The sequence below is a fragment of the Amphiura filiformis genome, chromosome 1 (genome assembly GCF_039555335.1).
Source record: "Amphiura filiformis chromosome 1, Afil_fr2py, whole genome shotgun sequence".
In the NCBI taxonomy this organism is placed as follows: Eukaryota; Metazoa; Echinodermata; class Ophiuroidea; order Amphilepidida; family Amphiuridae; genus Amphiura; species Amphiura filiformis.
The window spans coordinates 86,684,547-86,704,454 of NC_092628.1; the positions used below are offsets into that span (position 1 = coordinate 86,684,547).

General features: G+C 45.8%; 1 protein-coding gene across 1 annotated transcript in view; it reads left to right on the top strand.

Moving 5' to 3' along the window:
- Positions 1 to 310: 310 nt before the first annotated feature.
- Positions 311 to 19,908, top strand: part of LOC140155751 (V-type proton ATPase 116 kDa subunit a 1-like) — a 71,555-nt gene continuing 51,957 nt past the window's right edge. Inside the window, exon 1 of the mRNA XM_072178708.1 lies at positions 311 to 459. The gene's annotated coding sequence lies outside the window, so the exon portion shown is untranslated. The remainder of the gene's footprint in view (positions 460 to 19,908) is intronic.

Sequence of the window (19,908 nt, forward strand, 5' to 3'; positions counted from 1 at the left end):
TAACCACTTTGACGTCACAGGGGTTGCCACGTGTCTCTGCACATTTGAATTGGGCGCAACGACGCGGCATTGGGCGCTTTGTCTTTATTAGCTGATTTGGGGGGTAAAATAAAGGAAAATTGCGTTTATCATTTTAGAAATGGATTCTATATGTTATTAGCTTTATTTTGATACCAAGTATGTTTTTCTTTCAATGGTCCCTTTAACGCAGCTCTTGTTAGTTTTCCCGAATCTATTGAAAACGTCATAATATAAATATTCCCGGGAAATATTCATGACCTCCTTCTAAGCGCACGAATCCAACGCTTACCGTGGAAAGTGCTGCGTGAAGAAATGTCATGAATCTGACCGCGATCTGAGTTTACTTCTGACGTTTGATGCCCCGAAAACTTGATTCACCTCAGCGGAATCAAATATTCTTGCTACAGTTTTGCATTTTGCCATGAGATCGTAAAATTGGTGAGTCAAATCACATTATAATGATAGTCGATACACACATGATGATGATTCCAGTCCCAGGCCAAATCCCAAGCATACCCCAAGCATCATGCTTGATGAACTGCACAATCACTGTAACAATGCCCTCAGCTAGCTCAGACACTCATGCACTCGCGTTTTTTTTTAAAAACTCGTTCATGTCTAGTGTACTTTGTATTTGACTACACCTTTATATTTGGTATTTGTCAATAAAAAAATATGAATCTGAATCCACAGCTGTCATAATCATTGATAATCTTCTCAAGCATACGCGAGGGGACACACCGACATCGACTGGCTAATAATTATTTGGTGCAGCAGAGACATTAAAATGAATACACGGGATCGATACACGTGAATTGCTATGCACGATTTTGATATCAGACGAAAATCTTCGGATACTGGGTTAGAAAATGATGAATATCTCCCGTAATTTACGTAAATGAATTTTTCTCAAGAAACCAGATGTGGTCTCATACACTTGAAAATACGTGTTGAACAGATATGATAGTCGTTAGCGTGCGCTTTGAAAATTAGCCGTGCGCTTTGAACTCAAAATTTGACCAAAACTCTAATTTTATATTGCGTTGGTCCTGTATGGACTACAGCGCGCAGCAGGCTATAGCGGCACTCACTCAAGTGGAGAGTATAACCATTGACCGCAATGTCGTATACAAGCTTACTCACACAGCGAGAAATCAATTACCCGTCTATTGTCAGTAGCCTTAGTCAGGTCACTTCGCTAATTATACATCTCATAAGGTCTGAATAAAATGGCCATGGTTGGCTGTGGATTTAACCTACCATGGCGATTTATACCATGAAGATATTGGGGCGATGTCACTGTGGGGGAGTGACTGCGCTGACAGTCAGTGACCTGGCTTAAAATCAACAGAGAGAGGTTCCGGAAGATTTTTAATATTGGGGGGGGGGGGGCAATTTGTTTGGCCTACTCCGAGTAGCGCCGAAACGCTGAAGGGGGTGGGTGCCGGGTGCAGGAGGGGGAGGGGGCACTGCCATTACAAGGTGGACACCATGTATGCTCATGTATTCACTCGGTCGGACATCCGGGAACATTGTCCCCTTCATCCCCTTTGCACAAGCGCGGGCATAGCAACCAGCTCGAGAAAGGGGAACTGCACATGCGCACACTGGTTTTACAAGGCTATTTCCTCTTTGTGACATCAGCCCGACCAAGAGAATGGACTTTCAAAATGGGCCCTAAACAAGTAATTATCCTTCGATCTCAGAATAACCTAAACAAGTATTTTGTCATGTTTTCCCCACCCTAAACAAGTATTTTCAAATCAATTCTGAAATCATACCCTTTTCAAGTACGGTAAGCCTTTGCTGGATGAATTCCTGTTTATGTCGTGGAGTCTGTGGAGAACCACCGTATGTTTATAGCCTAAGTTCCCAGGTCAATATCGCGCAGAAATATGTAGAGACAGTGTGCGTAGTACCTTCTCCTGTATGGGGATTATCACTAATTTATCAGGGGCCCGCTTATTGCTCAATTATACAACTCTCCCAGAGTCGCTGCCTCGCTGGGTTAAAAATAGAATCATAGAATGTAAACAGAAGTCGGGATTGTCACTGAACCGGGACACCGGCACAAAACACGATTAGCTATGATTGATTACGACCCGATTATGTCTCAAATGTTTTATTTTCATGAATAGTAAAATATATATACCCTTTACACGCATCCAAGCTGTTGTAAAAGTATACCCTTTTTCCCCGATTTTGGCAATTCTGGCACCCTTTGCACTGTACGCGCATACATCGCCCATCCGTGAAAAAATACCCTTTTTACACGTTTTTGTACACGAGCATGGTGTCCACCTTTAGAGTTGGGCGACTAAGTCGCCAATAGTCGTTAGTCGCGACTATTACTGATAGTCGCGACTACGACTATTGAAAACCAAAAGTCGACTAATGCAAGTATATTTTTGTGTTAAAAAATTACTTTAAAAGTGCCAGTTATTCGCACTAAAACCAACCAAATACTAACATATAAACTGCGAAAAATGTGAAAAAATGTTAGTCATTGTCTTACCAATAGTAACACTAACCAACAAGTAATCATAAAGTCCATAAATCATCATTAAATTGGTGTTATTGACTTGTTGTCGAACTACTTTCCCACAAGATAAAAGCCGTCAAAAAACTCAAATTACTTAGAACTGTCGAACATCTCATTATGATTATAATTTATGCAGCGATAACAGGTGTAGCAGCGTCATAGCGTGCATGTACAGACCCAGGTTGGGTGTTTGTACCAACTACTGAAGGTATGAGATTATTTTAACTTTGGAAAGAAACAGCGAGAACTTCCGAGAAGTGTTTTCCAAAAGGAAAAATTTAGGAAAATATTATTAGATTAGAAGTACTTTTCACGTAATTTCAAAAGGCTATGCTTATTGTGGTAACAGAATATTTAGAAAGCAACAGGAAAATAAACAAATTAGCTGACAAACAGTCGTAATGTTGCAATGCCACCCCTGTAGCGACAAATGCAGTAGTCTAGATGAGGTCAGGTGACATAGGTCGGAGGTGAAAGGTAATCGTACATGCACGATGCAACACGTTCATGAGCATACCATGGAAAATATGCGCTGCCGTACCGGCATGTTTACATATTTTCATGCACAGCAAAACATGGAAACGAACGAATATCGCTATTAGAATATTGAAGGTTTGAGAAATTATATGAAGTTTCTTGTGCTGTTGCTGGAAAGTGGCAAGTGAATTTAATTGAACAGAAAAGTTATTAGGCCTATATTACAGCATTTTATAGTCAAATATTTGCATCGCAAACGTGCGATACAGTGTAGCAATTTGTATCGCAACAGTGCTGGTTTGTGTAGCAAACTGTGATGCGATGCCGGCAATCACGGGTCCTGTAATCATGCATTATAAATACTAAATTGCCACCAATCTTTCACCCGATTTTTCAGTCCAATTTTAACCACAGATAGTCGCGACTATAGTCGTAGTCGCGACTATTTGCTGCCGACTAGTCGACTAGGAAAAAAGTGATAGTCGCCCAACTCTATCCACCTTGTAATGGGAGTGGCCCCCCGGGCCCTCCCGCGCAAAACAAATATTTCTTGAACTTAATTTTGACGTAAAATGAGATTTTCTTTGAACTTTTTAATCAGCAGTTGTTTCAAAATGATAAAATCACTAGGAAGGAGAAATGAGCTCTCCACGCATACATTTGCATGACCAAAAGGGTGAACATTTACCTGTATTGGGTCGGTTGAAGCATCTTGCATTTTGATTTAAAATGATGGCGTTCTTATAACTTCTTAGATAAAGGTGTACAGTACCACTCATGATGTGGCCACAAGAGATTGGCTACATGCAGTTAATTGGCTGGATGCTGACTTCCAACCTCCAATCTCTGTTCTGTTGGCCATTTTTTCTTTGTCATGTACGCTTTTATTACAGAAAGCCGTTGCTATAGGCCTAGATCTTTGCAAGTAAACTCTTTTAGCCAATGGAAGACACTACAACCCTTATACGGTAGTGATTTTACCATTTCTTAAAAACCGATTGAAAACCCCATGTCAAAATTCATGTCAATGAATCATTGTTTTATACTGAAAGATGTTTGCATGGGTGACGTGAGTAATCGTATACGGTCATGTGTCATATGGTGGGACCCCAAAATAGTGGGAGGCGTTACATTTTTCTCTCATCTTTCAGATTTAACTTGTTGGTACAGAGCTATTCTTTGTCCAATTGCATAAAGTTGGGGCTCATTATACAGCTTGGTTATTCTACTTTTCAAATATGTTTCACAATTTGAAATTATCATTTGTTTAATTAGTGAAAAATATTAAAATGTTAACGAGGATAAACCTGGAGGATAAGCGGTGGAGGATAAGCGGTGGAGGAGTATGTGCATTCTCTATGAGAAATGTTGTGGAAACATGATATCTTTTTGAATTTTAAATTTTATCATTGCCAAATTTTGTGCTGTACATGCAAATCGTATCTCAAATCAAAGCTTGTTTATTCATTATTCATATTCACCTATTAGTTTGATCTATTTCATGTTTACAAGTATTCACTGAGAACTGAGAAGTCACAATACCCACAATTTTTCCCTATTCACTGCACACAAATGCCAAGATTTTCAGTCACAACATGCATTTTGGCTTTAAATTGTTGTATCTTGAGAATTAAACACCCTAAGATAGGAAAAGTATACATTTTTGGAAAGCATTTTACCTTAGGAATCCAAATATGCAGTTAAAATAAATGTAGGATACACTCTAAAGAAAATATTTTCAAAAATGTAATCAACATTTGTGCGTAAAGTTACGTACATTTTACACCCTGTATCACCACTTTGGTCAATCATAACATAGCAGCAAAAGTATACATTTTATTAAATCTCATAGTGTTGCCTGCCACAAAATTAGATTACATAAGAGATATTCCATATCAGTAGCAAATGCAATAAATTATCAATTTTCTAGTAAAATTAATTTTTTTCATGATATCACCCTATATATTTTCTTACACACCCTGTATACCAACATCAATTTTGCATTGTTGGATTCCTTGGAACATAAGCTTTCCAAAAATGTATAGTTTTGTTGGTGTGAGATGTATAGTTTTAGACATGTATCAATTTAAGTGAAAATGAGGACAAATGATCAAAATCAGTGCTTGTAACGCAAATGTGCCCCACCATATGACACATGACCATACATAAAATTTAAGAAAATAAACTAACATCAATCAAAACATTGATCACGTTGAATCGAGAACGTTTTTGTACATGTTACATACATAGGATGTTGAAAAGTGCAACTTTTTTCTTGCATCATTTTCGGCAAATGTGATAATTTTTGACCAACAAAAACGATTTTCAAAAAGGAGAAGATTGGGAGGGTAGCAAAAAGATTCCTCTATTCACAGATTTTTAAATTTTTCAAATCAACCAAATGTACATGTATGTCAACTTATGCAAAGAAATGTTTTGCAATTTTAAGGGGGGACTTATATCTTTTGAACCCTGTATGTATTTGTTAACATTTGAAAATCAATGTAATTATAATGAAAATACTGTAAAGTCGGTAACTAGTAAACTACTTTCATGCCTTCGATGTGAGAACTATGAGATGCAAGGTTTGTAGAATTTATGTAGCCGTTCCCCAGACTCCCATAATTCATTGACCGCCGCTCTGATGCATAGTAATTGGCACCTCAATTGGCATGTTTTCTGTACTGCTTTTACAAGCCCAAAACTTCAAATGGTGTTTTTTCGTCAATTACCGGTATTTATTCCATTGAAAGTCAAGACTCAGTACACCGGTCGATCTTACCGTTTCCGATGTTGATTAAGATACTTCTTGCATCGATCCCGAGATGCGGAAAAACCAATAGTCATTTTGTCCCACATAAATGAATAAATAACAAAAACCCTCCGATCCCCCGGTGGACTCACCCAAAAGGTGACGTCACACCATATGATCGTCCTTATCCTCCTTGGTCTCCGACTGACACAGGCGTGCCTATCGATTGTTCATAGCACTGTGTATCAATTTCTCAACCAAGGCGAGATATACGGTTGTAGTTTCACACCTTAGGTAAAACCAAACCGGTATTGTTCGGCTGAGGATAGTTTTGACGGCATTTTCTGGCGAAAAAGTGACAAAAAACGATCCAAAACTTAGCTACATATCGTGCCTCCGTTTGTATCTCACGGACACACGAGCAATTCAAAATGGCCGCTCGTTGACGCCATTCATTTTGTTTCCCACGTAAAACAACCATTGCAGCCTGTAAGTTACAATAGATGTTTGTACATACACATACTTATACATAGAACTACCCACCTTCAATGTTGATACAAATACAAATTGCATTAATCTACCGATTATGCGAAACACAAAAACCCTCTCACACAGAGATTTTTCTGACCTGTCCCTAAGACCGACCTATCGGCGCCCTTTGAGTTGAGCGCATGCGTGCAACGAACCCTGTTCAAAATTTTTTGTCACCGCCCAAGAAAGACGTGTTGCTTATGAGCTCCGACGATCGTGCTTGTTGGTGAACGATTTTGTGTACTAAAACAGCCGTGTATTGCAATCGGAAGGATAGCAGTTATAGCGGAGAGTGTTAAGTATCATGGGGAACTTTTAAACTCATTAAACTATCGGGATGTGTCCTTTAGTCGAATTTTTCGATTCCCGCGATCGCCCAAAACATGGCGGTCGCTAATCTAAGGATACGCCCTTTGTTACCGTGTGATTGCCTAGCTTTTCGGAAGGCATTGCTAGAGCGTCCGCTGTATAGTTTAATCACACAATTTATTCTATATATGATATCCGTAACTTGTTATACTCATATAGCGTTTTCCCTGTTGTTCTTGGCAGTTGTTAGAATTAGACTAGTGACAACATACCAGAGGCGTACAGTAGGTGAAAGTTGTGTGATGGTGGATTGCTACTATCAGTGAAGCTATATCGAAGTCGAGTGACGGGTTTTTATAGTCATATTTTATAGAGATATATTCTATATAATCTCTATTTTGTGCCGCTTCTCTGTGTAGATTGAATAAAATTTAATCGAAATCTAATTACCATAATAAAGATTATACCATCTTGCTAGTACTTTGAAGTGACCTGTATCCTATTATGTCTTCCCGTCGATGTGCTAAGTGCCCATCACCGGTTACTGGCTGGGACCCTCATTTACTTTGTTATGTTCATCGTGAGTGTTCGCGTTCCAGATGTACCATATGTATAGGGATTTCAGAGGAGCAGTTTGGCGCTTTGGGCGAGGTCAGCAGTTGGGAATTAGACCATCCAAGCAGAGACCTTCAAAAGGTGGTAAGTCGGGTAAGTTAGTTGAGAAGCGAGCGTGATAGCAAAGGAGGCCCGCTACCGCTTAAGTTAGGCGGCAAGGGGCTACCGATGCTAGGGCTCCTGCCCTTTTCTCTGGTTCAGGTTCCCCCGGGAATCCTGAATTGGGGTCTAAAGGCTCAGACACGAGTAGGGGTGCGACTGTAGTGCCACAGAAAATGTCAGAGCTGGGACCAGCAGTTAGTACAGGTGCGCAAGTGCCGGGGAACACAGCTGGTCTCGATACAATGAACCCAGTTATTAGTACAGGGGGAAACCCCAGGAAAGTGCAGGGTTCGTCGAACTTACTCATGAGTACAGGGGTCACCCCCCGGAAGTGGTTGGTTCCAAAGATCTACCCATTAGTACAGGGGTGAATAACCCTCGGAAAATAGGAGGATCTGATACTGGTTCTCTCGCTAGTAAACAGTCTGTTCTGTTGAACACGGGGGCCAGGATCTAGTGTTGCCACCAGTAAGGGAGCGATCCCGAAAGTGACAAGGGACCCACTAGGCTTAGTTCGGAGTACAGGGGAAACCTCTCGAAAGAAACGGAGCCAGTGGTAGACCCAATTTCTAGTAACGGGGTCCCCGTGAACGAGACTAGATCAGTAATGAAAGGATCGGTAGACGCGGAAGGTGCTACCTCGAGCCTATCATTGGCACCCCGTTACATGCAACCCGGGATATCCAGGGTAGCGTGGACATGGGCGAGCCCCCTGATAAGTTATTATCATCAGGTATTGATCCGACTGCTCAAGTTACTCATGAGCGGTCTCAAGAGGATGTTCATCCTTTTGATAGTCGATCACCTAGGGTCATGCTTGATGGGTCGAATTATTCAATGATGAATAACTCCCCAAGTACACTACATCAAGTGTTCAATCAAGCAGCGCTGACCTCGGATTCTCCCAATACGGTCGATAATCCTCGAGGTTATACTAGTGTTTATCAATCAACTAGTCAGCAGGGACCCAGCGGTCATTCAACTTTCCCGCAAGGTCGAGAGTTGCCAACCATGCTAACTTCACGCCTAATCCCAACTTGTATACTACTGTACCACAGACCGGACAGTGGCAACAAGCATGGGGGTGCCAGGAGTTGGTATACCCGTTAATCAAGGGAATTTCCCCAATGCTGGGCCGTGGATGAATCCGGCAGCAATGTGGGGATGTGTTCCTCCTTGGTTTAACCCGCAGAGGTTCGGACTTGGACAGACTCAAGTTCAGAATACTGGGGGTACTTCCGGGTAGGGAACGTAGAGCACCTAGGTCGGTACCAGTGCGACAGCAGCCGAGTAGGCGGTCGACACCGATAACGGTAACTAGCGAGCCTACGTTCCCAGTGACACCTAATGCATCGCAAGGTGCAGGCGTGTCCTCCCCTTCAGTTGGCGTTATGTCGGGTCTCCTATCAGGTTACACTGAGGGATCGACCATGACAAACACTTCTGAAACACAGGAGTATGAATCACAGATCGGTGTTGGGTCGGATTCAGATACCAGTGAGGGTGAGGAAGACTCTGGCGAGGAGGGAACGTCACATGAGATGACGTCATTTCCTCCGGCCCGTACTGAGGGCGCAAGTGAGTCAACGTCTAGTGGGGTAGATTCTATACCACCCGGTTTTCCGAAGGAGACCCCGGACACGTTACGTCGTCTAGCTCGTAACTTAGACTTGACGTATGGTCCTGAGGTAACCGAGGAGACACCAAGCGTCCTTCTAGGAGGCTTGGGGGTAGGTAGTGGACTACACACATTATCTGGTGTCACTCTTCCTGCTGAAATACTTGGCTATTGGCAGGCTCTTGATAAGAAAGGAGATCATCGTGGATCCTTGTCTTATAGAGGGCCGGCCTACGGGAAAACGTTCCGTGTGTCTGAGAAGGACTATAACGGAATGTTCCGGTGCCCAGGTATAGAAGGGGCGTTGCTAAGTTCTTACCTCACCAAGTGAATAAGAACCACCCACAATCGTTCTCCCCATATTGGGAGGAACAATTAAAGTCGGTGGATAATTCTCTCAGAGTATCTACCAGACTTTCAGCCTTTTCTTCTTTGTTGACCTCGAGTGTAGGTCATCAAGTGAAGGAGCTGTGTGGGGAGGATTCCGATCTTTATCGGGATTGTGAGCTAGCGGCAAAGCTTTCCTCTACTATCATGGAGGAATCTATGCTACTGACTCGCAGAGCAGTCCTACTTAAGCGGGAGAACGCTTGTGCCTCGTTGAATCTCGCTTTCAACAAAGACTTGTCAGAAAAGTTGAAAGAGACTCCGGTGGCACAAGCCTCACTCTTTGGTGATGGGTTTTGTTCAGTGGTTGATACACTCGCAACTAAACTCACCCAAGAGAGAGCTCTGCAGGAAAAGACTTCGCCTTCAACCAAGAAAGGCAAGTCTAGGAAGAGGAGGTCAAGAGGTCATGCCAAAGTCAAGGTGACCGGACAAGCCTCTTCCAATGTGACGCCACAAGCTCAAGCACCTGCCAGCCCGCCTCTTCCGCCCCTCGGGGTAAGAAGAGCAGGCACAGGAGCGGGCGGCAATCCTCAAGAGCAAAGTACGCTCGCATGGGGAAAGTCGCCTCACCTGAGGCACGGCGGCCGTGTTCACCTTTACTGGTGAACCCTCCACCAGGGGTTTCCCCACAGGTGGGCGGCCGCTTACAGACATCACGCCGGGCATGGGAAACCATCAGCCCGGGCTCATGGGTGCTTGGGGTAGTGAGCAGGGGTTATCAGTTAGAGTGTACCACGACCCCGCCGGCGCAGGGCCTGCGGAGGGAGGGAAGATTACCAGCCTCTCTAGTTCAGAGGCAGGTACTGCTCTCCGAAGTTTCAAATCTACTTCAGAAAAATGCCATAGTCCCAGTCTTCCCCCCCTTTCAAGGGGGTTTTGGTCGAGCTTCTTTCTGGCTCCCAAAAAGACTGGAGACTGGCGTCCCATCCTGAATCTCAAACCATTGAACAAATATGGTCATTTTCACAGTAAAGGGTGTAACTTTTGATTTTTAGGGTCAAAATTTCAAACCACTTAAATATGTTTCTGTTTACTGTAATCATGCATAGAAGCAACTTAAATTCCAGTAAAATAGTGTTTCAAGGCTTAAACCTTTTGATTTCTGATAAAAAAATTGACATTTCCATAACATTTTGGTTAAAATCTAAGAAAAATGTATTTTACATAAGCTCAGAAAATTATGACATGAAAGCTGGAATACATGTGAAATCCCATTCCAAAGTAAGTCAACAGATATAAGTTAAATTTTATACCATGTTTTGCTATGTTTGTAATTGCAATTTTGAAAATTTTTAACATCAAGGGTCATTTGCAATGGAAATTTCCCAACCTTAAACATATTTTTTAAGTTTTAATTGGGTTCCTAAAATAATTTAAATGTCTAACTTCATGTACAAATACTACTTGATGAAAGGAACCTCCCAGCCAAGTTTCACAGAAATTGGAGTTATTTTTTAGAATTGGCAATTCAAGCGATTTGTGTTTCGGAGGCTTCAGTTAACAACACAGGTGATCATAAAAGTAAAATATTTGGCTAACTACTACAAGTTGACATGAAAAAATAGATAAAAAATATCACAATTACCAATTTTCATGCTTTGCTTCTAAGTATTGAATTTCAGTTGTGACAAAAATTAAATTATCACAGCAAGTCATTTTTTTTGTTTCGGAGGCTTCATGTTTACAATGGTTAAACATGGCAGAAGTAGTTTTTTTGAAAACAACACTGTTGGGATCATCTAAGCTGTTATTTTCTTGTGTGTATTGAATCAATGATTCTATGCGGCAGATATTGCAGATTTATAACATGATAATTTTTTCACCCATTTGTTAAGTATGGTGTTATTTGCATGTGAAGCCTCCGAAACAGGCTTTCTTGGATATCAGTATATTTTTCAAGCATTAACCATAATATCAATTTTTTTTTAAATTTATGACATTCTGCACATATCATGCAACAATTACAATGCAGATATCAATATGGAACATACCAATTTAGATATGCATAGATGATAATTAGGTTTACTGTTGTTTCGGAGGCTTCATTTGTTTCGGAGGCTTCAATTGTTAACGGAAAGTTTGTATTGGGTCCCATTTTCAAACGGTGATATATATCTCCATGATTTAAAAACAAGTGACTTGAGGATCTACTTTGCTACATTTTGATAAATAGATTGGATGAGCTCTTTTATTTATATTTGCCCAAGCTTGCTGAACAGTTTGTTTCGGAGGCTTCAAAAAAGTTAACGGAAAATCGGCTCTTTGAAGTCAAGATTTTATAAAAATTTTAAAAGCTTCCAAATCAACTAATTTTTGTTACCCATTTCAAGTTAAGATATCAACTGTTATGAATCAAGAAGAAGTGAAGAAATAACCAAGAATTATGAACCAAAGCTATACCCACAAAGTTTGTTAACAATTGTTAACGGAAAATGAAGCCTCCGAAGCGACAAATATCGAAGTCCGGTTCTCAAAAATACAGGGCTGTTCACAATTAAATCTAATGTGGCAGTGTTTACTGAACATATGACCGTACTTTCAGGATAAGAAAAATTATCCATGAACTAACTGAAGAAAACACAGGGTTTTACAAAAATGTTACTGTTTTTACAGTTTTTCAAAATGGCAATATTAGGTACATTTAAGCCTGCTAAAACTGAACGCAGTAACTCCCGAAGATGATTATGCTACCCAAGGTAGCTGCTAACTAGATGACTTATTTGGCCAAAAATCATGGAATTCTGTGGCTTTATTAGAAAACTACGGATCAAAATGTTAAAAATCCAAAGTTACACCCTTTACCGTGAAAATGACCATATATCAAACCACGAAGATTCAGGATGGAGACTCTGGCAACTGTTCTGACATGTCCAATCAAAGATTGTTGGGCAACGTCAATAGATTTGAAAGATGCGTACCTTCATGTACCCATCCACCCGAACGACCAGAAGTGGCTCAAGTTCAGGGTGAAAGACCAGACATACATGTTTCGATGTCTTCCATTCGGTCTTTCCACAGCCCCACGGGTCTTTACTCGTATAGTAAAGACAGTGGCGGCTTATCTCAGACGAAAGGGCGTCAATCTGTGCGTTTACCTCGACGACTGGCTGATATACAGTCGGTCACGGGTAGAGGCTCTGCACCATATAGAAATGGTTCAAGAGACCGTGGCGAGTTTGGGTTTTGTGATAAATGTGAAGAACTCAAGCTTCGTCCCGACACTGAGCCCCCCGTTTCTGGGGGCCCGTCTGCACTTATCGGAGGGCCTGGCCAGGCCCTCTCCGGAGAGAATTATGAACATAATACAATGCGTCAAGATTCTCAGTGCAGAAAGTCACGCTCCAGCCACTGCTTGGCTAAGAGTGTTAGGACTCATGGCCAGTCTAGTAGACCTGGTGCCGAATTGTCGTATGCATATGAGACCAATTCAGCTGCACCTACTGGCGTTTTACAGACCCAGTTGCCACTCAGTTTACAGGATGGTTCCAATGTCGGAACTGATCCGCGACAAACTCAAGTGGTGGTCCACGACGCCAACCTGAACATAGGGTCAGATTTCCTGCCCCCTCCTCAGCTTACCATCACGACGGACGCGTCGAAGATGGGCTGGGGGTCATATTCAGGATCAGACGGCTTGGGCCTGTGGTCCCCAACGGAAGCCAAGTCTCACATCAACTTGTTAGAACTCTGGGCGGTAGAAAGAACGATCCAGGCGTTTGAAGATCAGTTGATGGGTTGCAAGTTCATAGTGCAGTCGGACAATTCGACGGTGGTAGCATACATCAACAAACCAGGAGGTACAAAATCGCCCCTGTTGTGCATGCACACTCTTCGCTTGTTGAAGAAGTGTCACCATCGAGGAATGTCACTCAAGGCTATCCACATAGCCGGGGTCACAAACATTCTAGCGGACGACCTCTCTCGAGGTCGAGGTGCAGGCCCGACAGAATGGGCACTGTCTCCTCAGGTGGTCCAAACCATCTTCCGAGTAATGTTTTATCCGACAGTGGATCTGTTTGCATCAGCAAGCAACCACCAACTACCAGTATATTGCTCCAGGATGCGAGATCCAAGAGCACTGGCGGTAGACGCACTACACTTGAACTGGAGAGGAATGACGGCCTACGCATTTCCTCCAATTTCGCTGCTACAGAGAGTAATACAGAAAATAGCCAGCGAAGATTGCAACATAATACTCATAGCACCCTTTTGGCCAAGGCATCTATGGTTTCGGCTCATGGTGAACCTTCTCATAGGTACACCTCGGTTTCTTCCACAGTTACCAGACCTCCTGAGACAGCAGGATCTGGAGACAGTGGTGCCGACCATTCAGCTGGGTCATCTGAGGTTAACTGCATGGCCGTTATCAGGCAACGCGGCGAGGAGAGCGGCTTTTCACAAAAAGCTGCTAACCTCATCGCCCACGGTAGAACAGACTCAACACTCGGAATCTATTCTGGACGTCTGGGTCGATACTACAAGTGGTGCGAAAAGACAAATTGCTCTCCTGCCAGAGCAACTCAGTCTCAGATAGCCGACTTCCTCACGGAAGTGTTCGACTCTGGCTTACAGGTAGCCACAGTTAGCAACTATAAATCGGCTATCGCAGCGATCCATAGGGGATTTGAGGACGGATCAACTCTATATAAGAATGACTACATCCGTCTTCTCCTCAATGGCATGTACAATTCTCGTCCCCTAAACGTAGAATCGTTCCTGCATGTAATCTAAGCAAAGTTTTGGAGCTTCTCAAAGGAGCACCATATGAACCGATGAAATCTGCCACGTTACGAGAGATCACTCTCAAAGCGGTCTTTTTTGGTAGCGCTAGCAACCGGCCGTCGGAGGTCGGAATTGCAAGCTTTATCGTTCAAAACTCTTGTTTTTTCACGCAATGGCGTCTCTATGACCTTTAAAGTAGGTTTCATAGCTAAAATGAACGCCAGACGTTTCAACACGGGTCCATCTTGCTTCCGAGGATTGGCACTAAGTGATCGGTACGTGAAGTGAGACTATGGTGCGTGGGGCGGGCTATCGAACACTATGTTTATAGGTCTAGTAGTATTAGGGGATCGACTGACCAACTTTTTATAACCCATGCTAAACCTAACAAGGCAGCTTGAAACAGACACTAGCACGATGGTTGGTTTCGCTCATAGTAGATGCTAAAGCGTTCGAAGGAACATGTGCCCCTGCGGCACATTCTACTAGAGCAGTTTCAGGCTCGTGGGCATTTCAGAAAGGGGTCACTCTGAACGAGATTTGCGAAACTATATCTTGGAGCACCGCCTCTCGCTTACTGATACATATCTGCGTAATGTCGGAGAGGATTACTCCAGGGTCAAGTTCGCTAAAGCAGTCTTGACGAGGACTTCGACTAACAGACAATAAGGGTAAGATAACAATTAGCATTAATGTCTTAATCATTGATTGTCTAACCTTATTTGTTTTCAGGAATGACCAGGTCATAAGTGTATTGAATAACTTTACTTGTAGACATTCTTGAAATCCTATTGTCTTTTTAGTCTATGTTTTGCTTTTTAAGCAATTCTTGTTTTTGCTTTTCAAGCAATTTTCAGGGTTTTTGCTTTTTAAGCAATCTGCTTGGTATCTTGCTTTTTAAGCAAAATGGGATTTTCCTGACCTCGCGTCTAAATAACAGACCGCACCTCTACCACCTATTAGCGGTGCTAGTCAATGTTAATGCAATTTGTATTTGTATCAACATTGAAGGTGGGTAGTTCTATGTATAAGTATGAGTAAAACAAGAGTGTTTTTCATACTAATAATAGAAGTCTACCCACCTGAATATGTTGATCCCGCCTCCTTAACCCTTGCGGTATGTTATTTCTCTGGGCGGTGGGGAGTGAACAGGGATCGTTGCGCATGCGCTCAACTCAAAGGGCGCCGATAGGTCGGTCTTAGGGACAGGTCAGAAAAATCTCTGTGTGAGAGGGTTTTTGTGTTTCGCATAATCGGTAGATTAATGCAATTTGTATTTGTATCAACATATTCAGGTGGGTAGACTTCTATTATTAGTATGAAAAAACACTCTTGTTTTACTCATTGTATTTCATGTACGGTAGGTTATTGTTGCTATGTTAGGGTGATTACTCTATCGTTATGTCTTCATTACCGTCCGATAAGACGAGTTAATCAGATATTCATACGGTGGGGATTGGTAGGGACCCGTCTGACATTTAGTAATAAAGTTAGCCTGTCCTTACTTTACCACTAACGTTAGCGACCAGCCTCCGTGCTCAGGTTTGCTTACTGGGCTTGAGTCGCGTGTTGGGGGGGGTAGTGCCCCCTCCCTTTCTCCTCGCCGCCACGGCCCTGTCGGGCTTGCCCTTCCCTGGTGACGGAGCGGGACCCACACCCGCTCTGTTTCACCCACAGGGAGTGCTCACGATCTTCTAGATGTCTTTCTTTTGCTTAGGACTCTCCGAGTTCCAGCTTGACGATTGGGATAGGCTCCATCATCGCCATAAGACGAAGAAGAAATCTACCAAGGGCACTGGTAAGGTCGATCACGGTGGATTCTGCTGTGACAGCCCCTATGGGTCATGGCAGGTCTGCTTAAGGGGCTCCGGTCCCCGGACAAACAGGCGGTTCCTTCGGGACTGCTAAGCGCGTCAAAGGCTCAGCAGCCAGCGAAAGCACTGACTATACGTCGGAGCAAAGTAGCAGGCAGCAGAGCGGTAACCACCAGCGAAAACCCTAGCGGGTTTTGCAGCAGGAGGATACCAGTCGATCGGTAGATTCTGCTGTGACAGCCCCTATGGGTCATGGCAGGTCTGCTTAAGGGGCTCCGGTCCCCGGACAAGCAGGCGGTTCCTTCGGGACTGCTAAGCGCGTCCAAAGGCTCAGCAGCCAGCGAAAGCACTGACTATACGTCGGAGCAAAGTAGCAGGCAGCAGAGCGGTAACCACCAGCGAAAACCCTAGCGGGTTTTGTAGCAGGAGGATACCAGTCCTCTAGCCAAAAATCCTCACGGGTTTTTAGCAGGAGGACACCCGTCTGTTGCAGGCATATCTCCGGGCTCAAACAGCCACAGTAGTAGCCAGCGACGGGCAGCATGCAAGGGTACCCCGGGCTTGCCTGGGTTGAACCCTAGCATGCATGGGTTCAGCAGAGACGATACCGCGGCTAACGCTGTGGGTGTAGTCTTAGCAGAACCAACTGGGGTTGTCACACGGCAGCGTTCCCATGGCGGGACCGCCGAGTGATACCCTGGGCCCTAGAATAGCTGCTGGCTGTCCACAGGGACTGGCTGGCGATTATTCAGGGGTTGGGCTGCGCAGTCTCTCACGGGACAGCGACCCAGGTGCATTCGGTGGCAGCTACAAAGACGAGCTACGGCTTGACTTCAGTGGTAGCCGCTATGCACCCGCCCATAGCTGCCGTGAGTGGTCCGCCACACACAGCGACCTTGGCGAAGCTCTAGAGGGTACAGTAAGTAGCTTGAACAGCCTAGCTGATCAACAACCCACTTATGTCCTCGAGAGCCAGCGGAGCGTGGGTGATCCATTATCGTCAATGGGTCAATTACCCTCTCTTGATCGATCACTGTCAAATCAACAGGGCATAGCTCCATTGATTGACGCTGCCTATTCAGGTGGCGAGGTGATTGATCGGGGGTATGCACCCTCAGCTACCCGTGGTACTAGGCAAGCTCCCTCTAGCCAAGGGACAGCCGGTATAGCGGGTACCCATACACACGGCTTGATCCTTGCGGGGAACGCAGTGAGGCATGGGTACAGTGGTACACAACCGGGAGCCCTCACGGGCACCTACGCTGGAACCACGCATACAGCGGTACACAGCCGGGAACCCTCACGGTTACCCATGCTAGTACCGCGCGGTACCACGCCAGCACACAGCTTGATCCCCAACAGGGAACGCGGTGTGGCGAGGGTACAGCGGTCCACAGTTGGGAACCCTCAGGGGTACCCACGCTGATACCGCGCCGGTACCGCAGCACCCGCCTTAGTCGCCACAGTCTCTGTGGCAACAAGGGGGGGGGGGAGGCGGTGCTGGTACTGCAGTACCATGGGGTTACCCTGGTGGCGGATCCTTTCAGGGTCAGCTGCCGGCTGGGTATGCCCGTGGTACCCGCCGCAGGGTGTTTCTTCCACGGCCTAGCACCGTGGCAAGTGTCGCCTAGCGATGGCCACGCCGTACCAACATCAGCTGTTGACCAGGCCAGCCGGCATGGGGCTAACCCAGATCTTGATCAGGGTAGGCCCGTGCTGCTAAGCGCTAGGACGACGGCTGCGAGAGCATGCGGACCCAGTGGTGCCATGGCGGATACCTCAGGGTCTTGCGGAGTACTCCCTCTTCTGCTGGCAGGTAGTCGGCGAGCCACACAGTGGTTATGCCTTCTTACCCGCTTTCAGATGCCCGTCCTCAGTTACCGTCATCATCGGAGCATGATCACGGATACTGTGGGCGAGGGAAAGGAGTCGGAAGCTGAGTCCGGTAGTGACATCACTACAATCTCCTTTCCCGCTGCTGCCCGCGAGGGGAGCAACAGCACTGATCTTCCTCCGGACACCCCCTAAGGGGAGTCCATGGAGGAGGACCAGGGATCCTTTCAGTAGGATGCTCAGCTGCTGCTTCCTCACAGGGGGCGCCTGCACTCTCATTCCCGGCAAACCTCACGGGTAGATATCGTGGGCTGTCGAGCTCAGTAGAGCTATGGCGCCGCGTGCTTGCACGCTTCCTCTGCGTGTATCGCGGGAGGACCACGGGACCTACCTGAGGGGATCCGAGAGGGACCCAGATGTCGTCAAGCGTATCACGCTCAGACAACATCTGAGCTCTTCCCTTGAGGTGAGCCTATTAGCGGTGCTAACAGCTAGCCTCAACGAGAGCTCCATGGGCCTAGCCCATAGGGTGTCCACTCAGCGCCCGGGGGTGGGGCCTGCCACTCCAATCGCTCAACGCGATGGAAAGGCAGGGTCCTTTTTCTCTTTGGATGCTTCTGCGCTACGGTGGAGGACCGTGCAAAGAAGCTACTAGGAGCACTCTGAAGAAGTCGGAAACTGCCCTTACCATGGGTAGGAGCTCCGACTTCAGCAGGCCGTGCACCACCAACAGTACCCGAGCCCACTACCTCTGTAGCACCCATTTCTGGGAGGCGCAAGGGTAGCACAGGAACAGCTGGCAAGCCCGAAGAAGAGCAAGCGCTCTTCCAAGGGAAGCTAGGCAGAGCATTCCTGGGGGCTCAGCGGTTTTTCCACAGGGGATCTCCCAGTGGGCGACCGCTTATGGCTTTCACCCAGAGGTGGGAAACCATCTCTTTGAGTGCCTGGGTATGGTCAGTGGTGAGTGGGGGTTACAGACTGGCAACCCAGTCTCCCCACATTCGTCTGCACATTTCAGAGGTCCACAGTAGTGCCGTCAGACGGCCCCCAGCGTCGGGCACTACTGACAGGGATCACACAGCTTCTCACGAAGCGGGCGATTGTCCCGGTCTACCCCCCGTTCTACGGGTGATCTTGGAGCCATTAGCTCCAAGGAAGACCGGTGACGGGAGCCCCATCCGGAACCGCAGGCTGTTGAACACGTTCTTCAGGCCCAAGAGGTTCAGAATGGGGACTCTCGCCTCGGTGCTAGCCTGCCCCATCAGGGGCATGGGAACAGCATCGCTAGATCTCTCGGACGCCTATCTGCATATGCCAATCGCCTCTCAAGATCGGAGGCATCTGCGCTTCTAGGTACAGGATCAAAATTACCAGTTTTGATACCGGCCACCGGCCTGTCCATCTCTCCCAGGGTGTTTAACACTCTTGGTCAGAGCGGTGGCAGCGTACCTGAAGCACAGGGGTGTCAACATCAGTTGCTACCTGGACGTTTGGCTCATATACGGACGCACTCCACTGAAGACTACGGGTCTCATGGGGTTGATAGTCCGTGGGTGCGGGACCCTGGATTTTTGATCAGCTCAAAAAAGTCCAGCGTGGTCCCGACATGAGACACCACTATTTGTAGGGGCCCAGATCACCCTCACGGAGGGGTTCATGGTGCTCTCACCCGGCGGGTGATGAACATGGTGCGGTGTGCCTGACTCTTGGCCGAGTCTCGTGCAAAACCCGCTGTGGCATGGATGAAGGTGGTAGGCCTAATGGCCAGTATGGTAGACCTCGTGCCCGTGCTGCCGTTTCTACGTTAGGCTTACCCAACTACACCTTCTAGCCTGCTTGCAGGCCCAGTCGTCACCAATATCCCTCGCGGTTCCGTTGTCGGAGATCGCGCGAGAGAGAACTCTGGTGGTGGACCCATCAGCCCAATTTGACCCAGGGTGTCAGGTTTCCTGCACCCCGGTATGTCACGTAGTGACGCGACCATAGCGATCAAAAGCGGGGCTGGGGGTCCACATCCACGGAGACTCCGTCTCGGCCTATGGGGGCCATAGAGACAGAGTTTCACATCAACCTCCCTCGCTCACGAGGAGGTGATCGTGGAATCACATACCGTTGTCCTGACGGATAACACAACCGTGGTAGCCTACCCCAACAGACAAGGGGACTCCGGGCCACCACGATT